Here is a 17,713-nt window from a genome sequence, read left to right as displayed (position 1 = left end):
TACATACATTGTTTAGTTATCCTCACACTAACCCTACAAAAATAGGTTTATCTCCAATTCGTGATTGAGGAAACAGAGAGTAAATAACTTCATGGAAGTGCTAATAGCTAAAATATATTCTAGACTACACTCAGCCTAAGCCTACTTGAGCTCTGTCCATCCCTTCTCACAGTGCTTGTTTCTGTGCAACACGTAAACAACTCAGAATAATGGTCAGGCTGCTACTCAGAGATCTGGTGTCACTGCCAAAGTTTCACTCCTTATCCCAAAGAAACTATGTGCTGGTTTACCCAATAAATCCTATTCGTAATTCAACCTAAATTATTTTATCACTGACAATCCTTTTTTTGCTCTCCTTTCCCCTTACTATGTACAAACCCCAAACCAGGTGTACTTGCTCTCTCAAGATCTTTTATACATACCACCAACATACTCAGCATCTTTTGTCATTGACATCTTTACGTATGAGTCCTTATAGGACAGAAATCACAACCTAGTTCATTTTCCACTCACTTCCATAATGTGAAACACAGTATTTATTTGCTCAATATTTGGTGAGTTGGAATTAATTCCTTGTGTTTTTTTAATTTTTAAAAAATGCATTTTATTGAAGTATAGTTGATTGACAGCATTGTGTTAATTTCTACTGTACAGCAAAGTGACTGTCATACACATATATAACTTTTCATATTCTCTTCCATTATGGTTTATCACAGGATACTGAATACAGTTTCCTGTGCTACCCAGTAGGACCTTGTTGTTTATCCATTCCCTATATAACAGAGTCTGCATCTACTAGTTCCAAACTCCCAATTCCTCCCCCACCCCACCCTACTCCCTTGGCAACCACAAGTCTGTTCTGTATGTCTATGAGTCTGTTTCTGTTTTGTAGATATGTTCATCTGTGTCAAATTTCAAAGCCCATATATAAGTGCTATCTTATGGTATTTGTCTTCCTCTCTTCTTGTTTTTTTAAATTATGAAAGTACTATAACACATTTACAAGAGACTTGGAAAATACAGAACATAAGTTACATATAGTTCCACTATATATTACAATTATTTTAAGTAAATGAAGATTTTTAGCTGGAGTTTCAATATCAAACTCTCAAAAATTAACAGAATGGACAGAAGAGTAGGATATAGTAGACCTGACAAGCACTATGAACCAATTCAACATAATTAAAAGATTTACACTTTACACACAACAGCAGGATACAAATTCTACTCAAGTTCCCATAGACTATAAACCAGGAAGCACTCGCGCATATCCAGGGTAATTCCCCATGTGTTCATTTCTTCCACAAAAATCCCTGAAAATTCTACATCTTTAAGAATCTTCATTTTTTAGGATCTCAACTCTTATTCTCTAGGAAGGAGAATATGTCAGCTAAGTTTTTAACTGTCAACTTAAAAAACTCTGCACTTCAAAACCCAAGGTGGAAAAACTATCTTTTGTAGAGCATTTTTCAGTTTTTAAAGTGCTTTTATAGGCACTATACAGGAGATAACATGTGCTTAGAATAGCTGAATTCTGAAAAAAAAAAAAAAAAAAGTCTATAGAAAATTACAGATATAATCATAGTATCTACTTTAAAAAATTTCAATATTACTAAGAAAGAGTACAGCTTGATTATATAACGTCAGAGATTATAATCAACTTGTTTTAGGTAGAGTGAATTTTAATAAACCCAATTAATGTTTATTTGTAAAAGCAAACATTTGGAAGGCATTTCTAATGTAAAGTAAACATCACCATGATTACTCAATGTTTTACCCTTTTCCTAAGTAAAACTAGCACTTTCATTTCACTCTTACTATGACCATGTAAAATAATGGTACTATAGTCTCAAACATTTTATGACTATAGAATAAAATCATTTGTCAGGGGTCACACAAGTAGTAATGAAAAAGAACTATAAGAGAATTAACTTTAGTCAACTACTATACTTTTAATATATCACATATCACACTATTAGAAAACTTTGCATATGTGAATGTTGAAACTTCCATGGAACCTAAACAAATGGCTTCACTGTATTAAGTAAAAATACATTTTTATTAATTTTGTTAATACACTTTAAGTACACAGGTTACTATCAACATTAAAAATAACAATAGAAGGTTATTAACATGGTAAACTGAAAACACCTAACTTCACTCACTCAAATCCCACTAACCTACACTGGAGGTATTTTTTGAAGGCATGAATCCTCAAGAACAAAGAGAAAAGTAAAAGGGACAATAGCTACAAAGATTTCTGGGAACTGGAAAATAAGCAGAACCACTGGCAACCCGCTCCAATATTCTTGCCTGGAGAATCCCATGGACAGAGGAGCCTGATAGGCTACAGTTGCAAAGAGTCGGACACGACTGAGCAACTTCACTTTCACTTTCACTGGCAACTATGCAAGCAGTTCCCAAAACACTACATTCTAAGTTGCACAGGGGATAAGTTAGGAACCAATTTGATTTACATGGCAGAAACTTCAAAAGACATAGAAACCAGAAGAATTAAACACTTTCGAAATTGAGGTGAAGGGAGCAAATAGTAGGATGGCATGACTAAAAAAGAGATTAGTGAAAGCTGTTTGTGAAGCAGTGAAATCTCTAGATGTCCTTACCACATTCCACTGAATGCCTGCTCTCCCCAATCCTAGCAAAGATCTGAAAACAACATCCACAGTTTAAAAGGAGAGTAGTAACTCAACTAGTAAAGAATCTGCCTGCAAAGCAGCAGACCCCAGTTCGATTCCTGGGTCAGGAAGATCCCCTGGAGAAGAGATAGGCTACCCACTCTCGTATTCTTGGGCTTCTCTGGTGGCTCAGATGGTAAAGAATCTGTCCGCAATGCAGGAGACCTGGGCTCAATCCTTGGGTTGGGAAAATCCCCTGGAGGAAGGCATGGCAACCCACTCCAGTATTCTTGCCTGGAGAATCCCCATGGACAGAGAAGCCTGGTGACAGAGGAGACTGGTGGCAGTCCATGGGGGTCGAAAACAGCTTAAGCACAGCACAGCACAGCCAGTGTTATGTGGCAACCTGGATGGGAGTGGAGTTTGGGGGAGAATGAATACATGTATGGTCGAGTCCCTTTGCTGTCCACCTGAAACTATCACACCATTGTTAATCAGCTATACTACAACATAAAATAAAAAGTTTTTTTAAAAAACTGAGAGTAGCATATGAAAAAGAGAGGGATTGAGTGCTCACTGAGGACAACCCAATCCTCTTCCTCCATTAATCTTCCAGAATGCTGGCAATAACATCCTTACTCTCCATGTATGAAAATGAAAGACTACCTTCTAAGGGTATTTAACAAGCACAAGACACAAGACCCTAGGTCTTGGGAACTTTCCAAAAACAGCCTACCCAGGCGAGCCCATAATGAAGTCTAAAACTGACAGATTTAGATATTCTAATCAACTTTTTACTCTGCCACAACACATTATACAGTCAGGTAAGGAAGAGAAAGACAACTAAGAAAAGTCTAACATGGAAGACAAACAAACAAAAAATAAAACACAAAGTAACAGACTACACAGGAAGAACACTTCAAAAATAAATTAATATCCACATATATTAAAAGATGCTGCATTCATGTGTCAAGAATAAAATACTACAGGCAAGGAATACACAACAGAAATTAAGAACATGATTAAAAAAAAAAAGAAAGAAAGAAAAGCTCAATAGAAGGACCTCATGATAAAAAAAATCTACCTGAGCAAAAAGACAAAGTCATAAACAGGAGAGAAAAAAATGTGAGTCTCTACCCAAAAATTCACCTTGGAATGATAGAATAGCAGAAGATATCACCATTTAAGAAAAATTCCAGGATTAAAAGACAACAGCTGCTAAACTGAAAGGGACTGATTAATTCCAGGAAACAATAATAAATAGATCAATATCAAGGAATTAAAGTGAAATTTCAGAACACCTAGAAAGTAATAACAGATTCTACATGCTTCCATTGAGGGAAAAAAATAAAAAATAAGAATGGCCTCAGATTTCTCAGTGGTAACAGAAGCAAGAAGATAATGGAGCAGTGCCTTTAGAATTCTAAAGTAACATGATTTCCAACCTAGCCTTGTATACCTAGCCAAACTATCAATCAAGCATGAAAATATAAAATGACAATTTTCAGACACACATGATCTCAAAAAGCATATTTCCCATATACTCTTTCTCAAAAAGCTCCTAGAGAATGTGATCCACTCCTCCTAATGACAGAGTAAGTCAATAAAAAGATACAGCACACAGAAAACAAAAGTCCTACAAAAAAGAGGGGTGAGAGAAATCCCCACAATGGTGAATAAAATTTTAAGGATGAAAGTAGTGTACCAGATGTAGAAAGTGAGTAGGCAGTCCAGAGCAAAGAGAATTAAGAAACAAAAATGAATCATGACCCTTCCTGCCACTGAAGCTGGATGGGTAGGGGAGGGGGAGTGTCTTCTTAACAAACATCAAAAAGTCCTTAGTAAAGAACTGTACCAATTGTACTATCAGGCTTCCCAGGTGACGCTAGTGATAAAGAGCACACCTGCCAATGCAGGAGACACAAGAGAAGTGGGTTCAGTCCCTGGGTGGGGAAGATCCCCTGGAAAAGGGAATGGCAACACACTTCAGTATTCTTGCCTGGAGAACCCCATGGACAGAGGAGCCTGGCAGGCTACAGTCTGTAGGGTTGCCCAGAGTCAGACTGGACTACATATCAACTATTATACAGATGAGGTTCATGGATACACACATCCTAGTGATCAACTTCTGTCATAACTGTATCAAGAAAATGAGTCAGGAATTCCACTCTTCTGTTAGTTCAATGTAGACAACTTTGTTTAAGCAGATTACTTAACCCTAGAACAGGAGAGTAAGAATTACCTAGAACTGAAGTTTAATTTAGTTTACATTGTAGTTAACTAATTGCAGTTAACATTTTATTTTTAATGGTCATATAAGAAAATCACTATCTTCTTAATCTACCTTTAACTCTTAATTTAAGATATATTTTGTACAAATGATTATTTAAATAGTCTCTTGATCCAATACCCTCAGAATTCAGGAGTAAAAAATATTCTGTGAAAGATCTTAATATATGTTGTAAGTTAATAAACCATCAGGTTATTTTAAGCACAATTCTATAGAAAAATACTAAATATACTGATTGGCCTTGTTTAAACTACTTAGAAGAATGATTAAATCTTGTATAAAGTAGCATAACTGAGTCTCTCTACTTTTTATGAACTCACGTACATAGTTTCAGTAAGAATTTGTTTTCCTCCCTTCCAGAATAAAACCGGATAAATCAAATTTGTAACCATGACCACAGAGACAGGTGATATTTATCTCTTTTAATTAGCTATGAAAGGGAACAACGACTGCACCTCAAGTGTAGAAACGATGCCTTGTAGGTTTTCACAGGAAATCATTATAGTATCTCTTTTATAACTTAAGGGATTCCCAGCTCAGAGGAATAAAGAATATCACTTGCTGACAGAAGGAACACTAACAAATGTGGGAATCTTAAAGAACCATGATATAGTACAGCTTTAAGTACTCCAGGTGAAAACTCACTGAGATAAATTAGATGGACCTTAGCTCCTAATCTTGTAATCAAGCAGATAAATAGGTAAATTATTATACTTTATAAAACTAGACAGAAGTTAATTCATATCAAACATGTATAGTTTTGTTAGCAGATAAAAGGAAGCCCTTCTATACTTAACAGTACTTCATTAGATCAATAAAGTAGTCAAAATATCAAAATAAAATAAAGAATCAGAAAATCATTAAACAAACTTATATGGTCAAGACTATGCCTTATGGGGTAGAAACCTGGTCACAGGAAGGGTTATGGAAGAAAACTGACACTTTGTTTTGCCTCAATTTTAAGTTAGCATGTCCAGCAAGTTCCACAGCTGACAGGTAAATAAGTGGTGAGGGATCACACTGCACCCTGAAATTACAAAAAGAAAACAGGATAATTCTGTATGGACCTAGCCCCCCAAATAAATGACTTCATTTCTAACTTTGACAATAATGACAGTCTGAAGAATTATGATAAATCTTGAAGATAAATAACTAATGTGAGAAAATGGCTGCTTTTTCATCATGATGAGGCTGGTGAATTCAATATCCTTGAAAGATTTTTATCCTTTAAATATTCTAGTGGTATTTTCTGTTTTTTGTTTTTGTCTTAATGTAATGAGTAAGTCCTAAATCTGAACTCTCACAAACCTTTGCAAATAAACTATTTTTCTGAATGTATATTTTTCCTACTAGGGAGTGGCATTATCAAACTTACTCTTTTAAGTTACTTTTTAAACACCGTTAAAGTTCTAACTCCAGTAATCAAGAACACTGTCATTTTCTATATACCTCCTTGTACTGCAGGGCGCTCTAAAGCTGCACATGGTTGCCTCTTAGTAAATATTCATGTCTTACTAAAAGATTCATCAACTGATTGAAGCCAAATCTGAAAAGTATGTCAGGAACAAATGCTAAGCATTTTATATAACTAATTTCATTTAATCCTCAAAATAAGCCTACCAGGTAGGTGGTATCACCATTTTATGTGTAAGAAATACTGCTCCGAGACACTAGTTGGCCAGGCTCCAAGACAAAATTACTATACATTCCATTTCACTATATTACTAAATGGTTTTAGGAAAATTCTTTGTCTTTTCTTTTTCTTCTTCTTAATTTGCTTGCATATTTTTAATCTTGCAACTATTATATCACTTAAGTTTTATAGGGAAGAAGACAATCACACAAACAACACAAAATTAAGTCATTCCACCTTTTCATCAAACCCTTATTTATTTGCATACATTTGTCCTTCAGATTTGTATTTTAAGAACTTACTAATAGGTAAGCAAAAGCGTTTTCTTTTTTCTATTTCTTAATGAATGAAACTGAAGATTTTTTTCCAAAAGTTATTTCACTATTTATAATTTTCCAGATGCAAAGTGTCTGTCAAATCTTTTGACAATTTATCCAGTGGGTTTGAAACTTCATGGTTAATTATTTTCTGAAAAGTTCTGACATCTGTGGATTATCATGAGTAAATGAAAGGAGTTAAAACAGCTTCCTCGCCCCCCGCCCTTTTTTTTGGCACCTAAAACAAAGGGGTTCTGTTTTTCGATAAGCAAATATTTACTCAGTAATAATGTAGGTATTGTCGAAAGCAACTTTGTAACTTTAATAGCAGTCTTATACCCAATTAAAAGGGTTTTGTCTTTAAAATGTGACAGTTGTCAAATACATCAATAAGATAAAATTCCTAACTGCAGGATGCTTATAAAGTTCTACATAAGTAATTATAAACATAAAAAGTTGAAAGGAATAAAAGCCTTTAAAAGAGATACAAAGTAGAGCAAAGTAAAAAGAGAAATTAGAGACTCCTAGCTCAGGATATGGAGAAGGCAATGGCAGCCCACTCCAGTATTCTTGCCTGGAAAATCCCATGGACGGAGGAGCCTGGTAGGCTGCAGTCGATGGGGTCATTAAGAGTCGGACACGACTGAGTGACTTCACTCTCACTTTTTCACTTTCTTGCATTGGAGAAGAACATGGCAGCCCACTCCAGTGTTCTTGCCTGGAGAATCCCAGGGACGGGGGAGCCTGGTGGACTGTCATCTATGAGTCAGACACGACTGAAGTGACTTAGCAGTAGCTCAGAATAACAATATCCTTTATTAGGCACATTATAAGTATATTCTCCTAAACATACTACTTTCCCACTTCTGAGATTTTGAATAACCTTTACTAAGAATATCCTTCTAATTCTTCCTTTAAAATACAATTCTTCTAAGGTTTCCTTGACCTCCATCTAACAGAGTCCCACTTTTTGTGCCTCACACAAATATCTATTGTTATATTTATCATCTGTAGACAATAACTTTTACTTACTTACTTATTACTTATCAGTTAAGTTTTACCTGAAAGCAAAGAATTTATGACCACAATTTTTTTTTAACCTGTGTATATTGCAAAGCCCTCAAAAATGACATTTTCTATCTTGAAAAAAGTAAGTATAGTTTATTCATATAGATATAAAAGGAAGAAAAATAGTATATGGATAATTCAAACATAAACTCAACTTTGAAGCTAAAAGAAGCAGTTCAAACTTTCACTCAGAGTTTACCTACAGTCTTTCATCCTTTTAAAGTAAGTTAACTGGCAAAATTCAAAGATATTACACTGAGTTCTTGCAAAACTCATCATGATTTAATGTTTTCAGAGACATGTAGAAAGAGAAAGAATTCTACCTAAGATATTCATAGTAACTAGAACCTCAGTCAGGAATCATGACTGTAAAGCTCTCAAAATTTCACTTCAAAGGAAGATGTGTGTGTGTATGCATGTGTGTTTACTCAGTCAGGCACATGTGACTCTGTGAAGCTTTGGACTGCAGTACACCAGCCTCCTCTGTCCATGGGATTCTCTCGGCAAGAATACTGGAGTGGGTTACCAGGCCCTCCTCCAGGGGATCATCCCAACCCAGGGATCAAACCCATGTCTCTTGTGTCTCCTGCATTACAGGTGGATTCTTTACCCACTGAACAATCAGGGAAGCCCTTCAAAGGAAGCTAGAGAGTTATAATTAGATCTAAGTTTAACTGGATCTTAAAACAGACAGTCAGTTTTCAGTATCAAATTATGAATTAGAGACCACTTCTCCAGCTTCCTTTAGTAGCTTTTAGAAAATGCTAACTTCTCTAATATCCATTTCTTTCCTTCTTTTATAAAATTTTCTAACTTTAGCTGAATGAATGGTTGTCCAGCCAGATACTACATTTCCCAGCCTTCCTCTTCCAGCTATGTATGTTCCAATGATTATATGCAGATCCATAAAACATGAATCAAACTGATATATGCCACATCGATATGAGGCTCTCAAAAGAATGATTGTGCACTCCCATTGTTCTTTCTCCCTTGCCCCTGGCTGGTGAATTCATCCATGTTCAACCTAGAAACCATGTTCAACATAGAGAAACCACAAATATTAAGCCAAAGCCACTTACACACCTGAAGAGTTTTCCTTTGTATTATTTTAAAAGAGAAATAAACATTCATTATCCTTAATACTAACAGTTTCTCAGAAAGTTTAGCCTTTACTGTATTCCAACAGCTCCTGACATTTACTACCTAAAAGAAAACAAAGTTCAAAAACAGCCTCTTTGCCATATGTTTCCCCATTTATTCCTTTTCTTGAGACATTTAATCAAATAAGGGTAACAGGGCAGGTACATACCTAAGCTGAAAAGTCTTAACTGAGAAAGAGCTGAAGCAGTAAAGTCATTCATTATTGTTTCACCGATCTCTTTTTCTTTTGTCCCTGGTCCTCAAAAGAGCAGAATCTTTTCTTAGCATCTAAGTTTACTCCTCTACAAAATGGAAGACATCTTTGACAATTACTGACTCAAGAAGAGATTCTTTCACAGCTCTTTCAGTTCCACGAACCTCCATTTTTACATCCAATTCAAGCTCTCTAATAGAATATAAAAGTGCCATACACGTAATTCCTGGGTACCTACCAAAACAAGGTTTCACAAAGTAGCATAGGGTTACACAAACCACAAAGAGAGGGAGAAAAGATTATATAGTTCGACATAATGACACTACTACCGCAAGTCATCATCAGCACACAAGGGGCTCTCCCTCCCTCCCAAACTAAAAGAGGTACAGCCAGTTAATCACAGTTATCTGATACAAAAGAACACAGAAAATATTCTGAACAATGAAAAACTGCAGTTCCGAATAAAGTATTTCTGACAGTAAAGTTAATAGACCATCTTCATTTCCCAGACATTTGTGTTTATATAAGTCCAATTACTACATAAAGACTGTCAAGCAGACACCATCAACTGCACCCTTAGGCCAGCCACATTTTTTAGGAGGGGGACCAACGAGATGTCCTAGTCACTCTCTTAAAGATTAAAAAACCCAAAGATCAAAATTCAAACCTGGAAACATTCCATTATAAAGCAATACTAATACCCTGGTTTTCTCATTTTGCAGCACTTAAAAACACTGAAAATGCTGCCCAGCACTCATACTGTCTCCAATACAAAATGGATTTCACCATACAACTTTTAGCATATATAAACATAGTTTAATTTTGGAATTCACTTTTCTGTTTTGAAAAACACTAAAACGACAGAAAAGACCACTGAGTTACTCCCTAGACTGCATGACTGTCTAAGAAAGAATACTGAGAAGTAATTTCTAGTCTTGGAATCTCTAAAGAACATAACAAGATCAAATGGGCGAGAATTTTAAAAGAGAAGCTCCACTAACGGATAGGCAATTTCTGCGTACTCTAGGAAACTAAGAAGGACAATGCTCCCCAGAGTTACTCAATGATGCTTTTATAATTTACTGTTAAAACATCACCTAAGTTTTCCTATAATGCCTCACAGCTGTTAGGAACTCGAAAGTAAGATCTTTACTCTCAAACTTCTTTCTGCCTGTGACTCCTTTGAATAACTAGGTATGATAATATATCAATTTTCCCTATACCTCAAAACTTAAAAACAAAGTAATAGAAGTCTTTTTAAGCCAAACCATATCTAAACCTCTGCCTTCTTGAACAAATTTAACATCATTAGATATCCTCTATAATTCAGAATTGTTAATAAGATCCTCAGTTAACATAATGAACATTCTATAAATACTGATTCGTCTCTAGGAGTAATAATTCCCAAGCGAAATAACCTCAAAATTAACTTAGTAAATTTTTGTTCTCGCACTTGATACCTAACCCCAATTCACTAAGAAGATGCCAGCCATCAGTTCCTAACCCCATCCATACGCATTCCTCTCCTCTCCCTAATTTACTACTGTGCTGTATGCTTAGTCGCTCAGTTGCGCCCAACTCCTTGTGACCTCTTGGACTGTAGCCCATCAGGCTCCTCTGTCCATGAGATTTTTCAGGCAAGAATACTGGCGTGGGTTGCCAGTGCCTTCTCCAGGGGATCTTCCTGATCCAGGGATCAAATCCATGTCTCCTGCGTCTCCTGCATTGTAGACAAACTCTTTAGTTTACTGCAACTTATCTATTATAGTCTGGAAACATAAGAATCACAATATTGAGAACTAGGAAAAATTCTCAAGTAAGGGCAAAGGTCATACACAAAAAAATAAAAATATGCAAACTTCTATAAGTGGATTTGCTTGAAAAATACCCAAAGACAAAATTTCTCATTAAAAAGAAAATACTGAAGAAAAGTAATTTAGTATCTTAACATGATTTCTAACTAGTCCTAGATTCATTTTTATAAAGCCAATATTTTACCATTTGATTTTTTATCTCTAGTTCCTTGATTTCTCCATTACACACATGACACAAACTTTCAAGTTTCACTATATTCAACATAAATATTTTGGCAATTATTTTATATTCTTTCCTGTACTTATTATAAAAATATTTTTAAAAGTAGAATTACAACTGAAATACACTATTAATCAAGATTATATTTTTCACTGCAATCAGCACAAAGAATAGATTTACTAGAGAATGAATTTATGCTAATAATTAAGGAAACATACTTATGAGAGAAATATTTAAGGTTATCAAAGAGATTAAAAAGAAAAAATTTTAATCTTTATTACATATTATCTACTAGGCTCCAGACTGACCAAAAAATGAATCAGATAACATTTCAAAATTTTCCCATTTAAAAAAACAGTCTATGTTAAACAAAGAAGAAAAATTGTTTTTAAATATTGTAGAACACTTTACCTCAGCAAGCTATTTCTCTTACTACTAACTTTATACTTGCACTATTAACATGATGTTATATCCTAAAGCAGATTAAAAATGAAAATGAAATCCTACATCCTCTACCTTCTCATCCCTATTAACATTATACCATTATAGGAAACCAGTAAAGTAACACCTCAATAAAAAGTAACAAGTACCACAATTTTTTCCAGAGTTCCTAAAAACAGTACATTTTGTGGGATCTACAGGAAATGAATCATATTCATGAATGAAAAAAAAAACTGTATAAAGATGTAAATTATCCTAACTTAGCTTTCATGCAACTCTAAACAAAACTTCAAATAGTTGGCTGTTTTAAAACTTTGCCAAATTTATTACAAACGCAGGGAAAACTCACTTAGAAAATTATGAAAAGGAACGCTATGTATTGTCCCTTCATATATTTATATAGTCTATAGCACTACAGCAGATAAAACAACACAGTACTGCTATATAAACAAGGCCCAGTTACAGTGTTGTTAACCTGCTTTTAGATTTTACATAACATATTCCTGTGAGAAACTGATAAAACTGTAACTCTTTCCCCAGAAAAACTTGCAAATTATGTTCACTCACATAAAACTGGAATCCATGCAAGTTTTCAAACCTATCTATAGATCCCCCAAAGGTCAATGGACCTAATTAAATATCCCTAGTAAATGAAGCAGAACTGACAGCTCAAATCTAGTAAGCTATGGTCAAAGAAGCAATAAGAAATGAATCACCAACACAAAATTCAAAGAAAATTAGATATTTGGAAAAGATTGAAACTTGCAACTCATCTTTACACAAGGTCAAAATAAACTCTATGTAGGTGCAAAGGTATTTTTTAAGATAATTAAAACACCTGGAAAAAATAAACAGAACAGACAAGCATTTAGTTCATCTTACAACAGGTAATATTTTTTATGCAGAGAAGTCCTGGAAATATAAATGAAAAAGCAGTGCACATCACTATATTAAAATATAACAATTCTAAGTAGGTAAAACCATGTCCAAATCTGTGAACCAATAGATTGTAGATAGCCAGGTTCTTCCACCCACGTAATGTTCTAGGCAAGAAACACTGGAGTGGGTTGCCACTGCTACTCCAAGGGATCTTCCCAACCCAGGAATCGAACCCATATCCCTTGTGTCTCCTGCACTGGCAAGTGGATTCTTTACCACTGTTTCACCGTGAAGCCCACAGCAATTGTTTTAAAAAATTTAACTGAAAAAAAAAAAAACCTGCAAAAAATATGAAAAGCAATTTTCATATTCACAAATAACTGCTACAAATAAGAAAAATATTAACATTTACCACAAAAAAAGATACACAAAATATCCTCAAACAGCAAAGTCAAGAAAAATGAGAAAGCTGCATATATATTAAATATTTAAAAGTTCAATTTCACTAGTTACCAGGAAAAAAAGTTAATAAGCTACTATTTCTCAACCACCAAAATCATGGTGGCACGGGAAATGCTTTTCAAAAAAACTAAGTTTTTATCTATTTTGTAAATTATTTTAAAAGTCCTTTGAAACAGTAATTTCAAAGAAATAAGATATAGATTGTAATTCATGTACAAGATGTTCACTGTAGCTTTATTTATAATAGAGAAATGCAAAATGAACAAAATGTTCAATAAGGAAAGGCACAGTACATTCTCATTAAAGACACTGATATTATGTGGCTGTTTAAAAGTGTATTTCAAGAACATCTGATGATTTAGGATATTCTCACAAAATGAATATTATGCAATCATTTTTGAAAAACATACTTCTAAAGAACAATGAAATGGATAAATATCCACAATATAGCAAGCACTAGGTTGTATGTGTGTGTGTGTGCATGCCCAGTTGTGTCCAACTCTTTGCAATCCCATAGACTGTAGCCTGCCAGGCTTCCCTGTCCATGGCATTTCCCTGGCAAGAATACTGGAATGTGTTGCCATTTCCTCCTCCATGGGATCTTCCTGACTCAGGGATCAAACCCATGTCTCCTATACATCTCCTGCATTGCAGGTGGATTCTTTACCGCTGAGCCACCAGGGAAGTAAATATCCACAATACAACATCATGTGTGTATGCATATGCTCAGGTTAAGGGGCAGGAATGAAATTATGATCCAAAAGATAAACTAATTGATCAATCAATAAATAGGAAAGTCACAAAAACATCTAGTGTGTTTATTTCTAATTAATTTTCAACACCTTCTAAAACGAAATGTGCTAAAACGAACAAGTAGAAAGTTTTAAATATCAATATTCAAACCACAATTTAAAGAAAAAACAAACTTTAATGGCTTTGGCTTAAGTAGTGAAACCTTTTTTTCCTGAATTTTTTGTTTAAAATGTACAAATCTAAAAGGATTTTAATTAACTCCCAGTAACGGAATTCAGTCAGTATTCACTCAGTCTTAACAGTAACTTAAATTCCAAATCACGCCTGCTATTCACAGAGTACTAATGAACAAAAAGTAGTAGATGTTCAGACAGTACATTATTCTTAGTTTTAAGTTTATAGAACTATACTTGCCTTTCTAACAAACGTTTAACAGCAAAACTATCCTACCAATACTAATATTTACATAGTTCGTTATGTTCTTCAGTATTGTCAAGTGCCTCTTACAAGCTTCAACACTAACCTGAGGCAATCAGTTGTATATGCAAATAAAAACATAAGCTTAAATATATAAAACAAAATATTTCACTTTTCTGGAAGTGCAGAATGAAACACGCCCTATGACAGAAGTTCTTTTCTTAACCTATGTACGCATACACAGACACAGAAAAAAACATGTTTCAACTCTAAAATATTTGAAATTATATCTGGAGATGGAAGGGGTGTGTTGGGTAATCAACCTGGAAGCATATAAGGGAAAAAATTACACAACTGCCCTCTAAATATATTTCTGTGTAAAAGACTTAGAAGATTAAAAAATTATATCACAATAACAAATACTCTGTTCAGAACAAAAGAATTATTCCTATCACTGCATTTTATCCATGCGATGTCATTTTTAAAAAACCCATCAACCAAAAGTATTCCTTTCAACTACATCTATTTAATACTTATTAACGGTACCTGTAGGCAATAAAGTCCCTAAACCAACCAAGATTATAAAATGACAGTCACTTCATTTGACAGGTGACTAACTTAAGAGTTACATAACCAACCAAGAAAACAGTTGTTGTATATACAAGCCAAAGATGACGTTTATGACAACCATTTACAAGTTTTCAGGCCAGTAAGAAATAATCTGCACAATGGTAGAATTATATTAAATCGTATAAAACTTCTCCCAGAGGCTTACATAAGATTTAAATATAGTAACACTACCATTTTAAACTAAAATAATCAGGATACTTGTAAGTACTTTAAGAAACTAAAACCAGGAACAGACAACTTAAAAAACCAAACACAAACTATCTTACACACATTTATATATAGCAGGCTGTTTTTTTAATCAACTGATTGATTGATGATTCACAATCTCCTCCTAAAGGCCTCCGGGTAGTTGGGAGTTCTTTGTAGAATTCTTTATCAGGAAAATGTACCGAGTTTAAGAGTTATATTTTACATATCATTACAATTTTAAAAGTCAAAGTAACAAAAATAATCTAACTGAAGCAGTAATAGACAAGCAATCAGAAATAGAAAAAAATGTAAAACTCAAATGCAAGCAAGGTCTGAGGCACACCACTGATTAAAACTTCACCGACCGAAGATCAAGTTATTTTAAAAAACATAAATACCTAAGGAGATTGAGATTTCTTTTTAAACAACATTATATAGATTCTTCCAATGTCCCCTCCCTCTCATATTTCTAAACCTCCAACTGTTCCTATTTTGAAAACATTCCATAATAGAACTGGTAAGGATAGGGTTAAAAATGTATTTGCAAATATGCAGTTCAAATAATTGCACTTCCCGTGAGAACACCACTAGGTGCTGATCTTCAGCTCCCTAAATATAAACTTGAATCCAGCAATACACTTAAAGTGAAACTAAAATCGAGAACCACAAGTAGACAGTCATTTTTACACAAAATTAAGTCCACAGCTTCTCAGAAAATAGGAGAAACACACACACACGCACACACAAAAAAACTCCTCTCAGGTCGCTACAGGAATACAGCATAAGAGAAACGTTTTCCTTGAAAAATACAGGAAGTCCCGCATAACAAAACGAAACCCCTCAAGAATGAGGAAAAATTAAATCTAGAACCCGAATGGCGTCCAAGAACATTAGATCTTGAAAATGAATATTGCGCTTGCGCAGCCACCGCCCCGCCAGCTGCACAACTGCAGCTAGAGCCCGACCCCGCAAGATCACGTGCTCCCATGCAGCGCCCGCCCGCAGCTCCGCAACCGCGCAGGCGCAAACACAACTCCCGCAGCCGCCATAATGCGGTCTTGACTCTTAAGAAATACAATAGTAATTTAACAAAATGTGGTTATAACAGCCCCTGGGACTCACATATACCTTTCGGGGCAGGAGATGAGGCAGGAGGAACCAAGTTCCGTCCTACAGAGCCGTCCCGCGCTGCCGTCCCCACCGCGGCCGCTCACTCTCTCGCTCCCCACTCGCCGCGCCGCCGCTGCCTCCGCCGCCGCCTCCGCAGATTCAAAAACAAACCCGCTTCTCCCCTGCACGCGCCGGGGCCGTTATGCAAATTATTGTAGGCGGGGCTCGGTGGTCGTACTATTGGCCACGCCCGCCGTGCGTTCAGCCAATAGGCTCCCGGGTTGGCCGTTCCCTATGCAAATCTCCTGGGTTTTTATTTGAATGAGAAATATTGGCCCCGCCTCCTGCCGTGGAAAAGAGAAGCTAGACCGAGGTGGTGGCGCTGCGCCCTTTAGTTGCAGTGAGGTGTGTTTTTGAGTGGCGCATCGCTCAACCAGTGAGTAGCACTTTGTGAGCGCCCTCTATGAGCCTCAGCAAAGAAGGAAGGAAATAGGTGGGTGAAAGTTAAAAGAGCTAGGGCAAGGTTTTCGAAAAAGGCTGTAGCATGTTACTTTATCGTTTATATTAAAAACTCCGAAAATATACTTTAAACTGTGTAAGTCACGAGGGAATGGCGCAAACACATCTTTTCTTTCAGTTGTTCTCTACCAGAACAAGCGCTTCCAGTTATACCTTTCCACCTGTTGTATCCCTGTTATTCAGTTTTTTATTGCGAGCCAAACCCTCATGAAGGCCACAGAGTGCAGTTAAAAAAAAAAAAAAAGATGCTCCTCATGTTTTTTGAAGAATCTGGGATTACGTCCAGTTACTCCTGCTTACTTGTTACTTGGAATAAGTGTGTTAGTCAGTTTTCTCATCTCCAAAATGATGATAACTGTAATTCAAATCAGTCGAGGAGATTAAATGATCGGATAGATGTAAATGTATTCTGGAAAGCAAAAGCAGACTGACAAATGGATGAAGTTTGGTTGTTGTTGTTTTTTAATATCATTAGTAAACCTTAACGTTTAATCTATTCATTCAGTATTTATTTAGCAATGAGTGTGTTCCAGACCTATATTAATTTGCCTGTCTTTAAGAAATCTCTACTACAGTGGAGGAGACAAAAAAGTTAACAGGAAGTTTTTGTAAATAATTAGAAATTAATGTGGGGTGGTTAATATTTATTTCTATAATTTGATTCTGTCCTTAGCACAGAATATAGTACAGTGGTGCTCAATAAAGAACTAGAGGCTCAATTATAACAAATTAGGTATTATAATTTACTTAACACACGGTGCTCAATTATAAAATGGATGCTCAGCAAATTATAAATCTATCAATATTTAAAATTCTATAATAAGAAATGAGGTTGGTATAGTAGAGTTCATTAGCTTTCTCTTTGTCTTCTATAAGCAAATAAAAAGGAATCATTTTTGTAATAGTTCATTCTTAATTGTCTTGGCTAATGACAAAGGGAAAATAATTGAACATGAAATCACCAATTGGTCAATTTTCTTT

At 35.3% G+C, this 17,713-nt stretch overlaps 1 protein-coding gene across 1 annotated transcript in view; it reads right to left on the bottom strand.

The window, feature by feature from the left end:
• The window catches only part of ATF7IP (activating transcription factor 7 interacting protein), a 108,345-nt gene extending 91,949 nt beyond the window's left edge, over positions 1–16,396 (bottom strand). Inside the window, exon 1 of the mRNA XM_061125052.1 lies at positions 16,232–16,396. The gene's annotated coding sequence lies outside the window, so the exon portion shown is untranslated. The remainder of the gene's footprint in view (positions 1–16,231) is intronic.
• Positions 16,397–17,713: the final 1,317 nt, after the last annotated feature.

This window comes from Dama dama, chromosome 22, assembly GCF_033118175.1.
Source record: "Dama dama isolate Ldn47 chromosome 22, ASM3311817v1, whole genome shotgun sequence".
NCBI classification, from domain to species: domain Eukaryota; kingdom Metazoa; phylum Chordata; class Mammalia; order Artiodactyla; family Cervidae; genus Dama; species Dama dama.
This window is presented reverse-complemented; position numbering and strand designations above follow the sequence as displayed.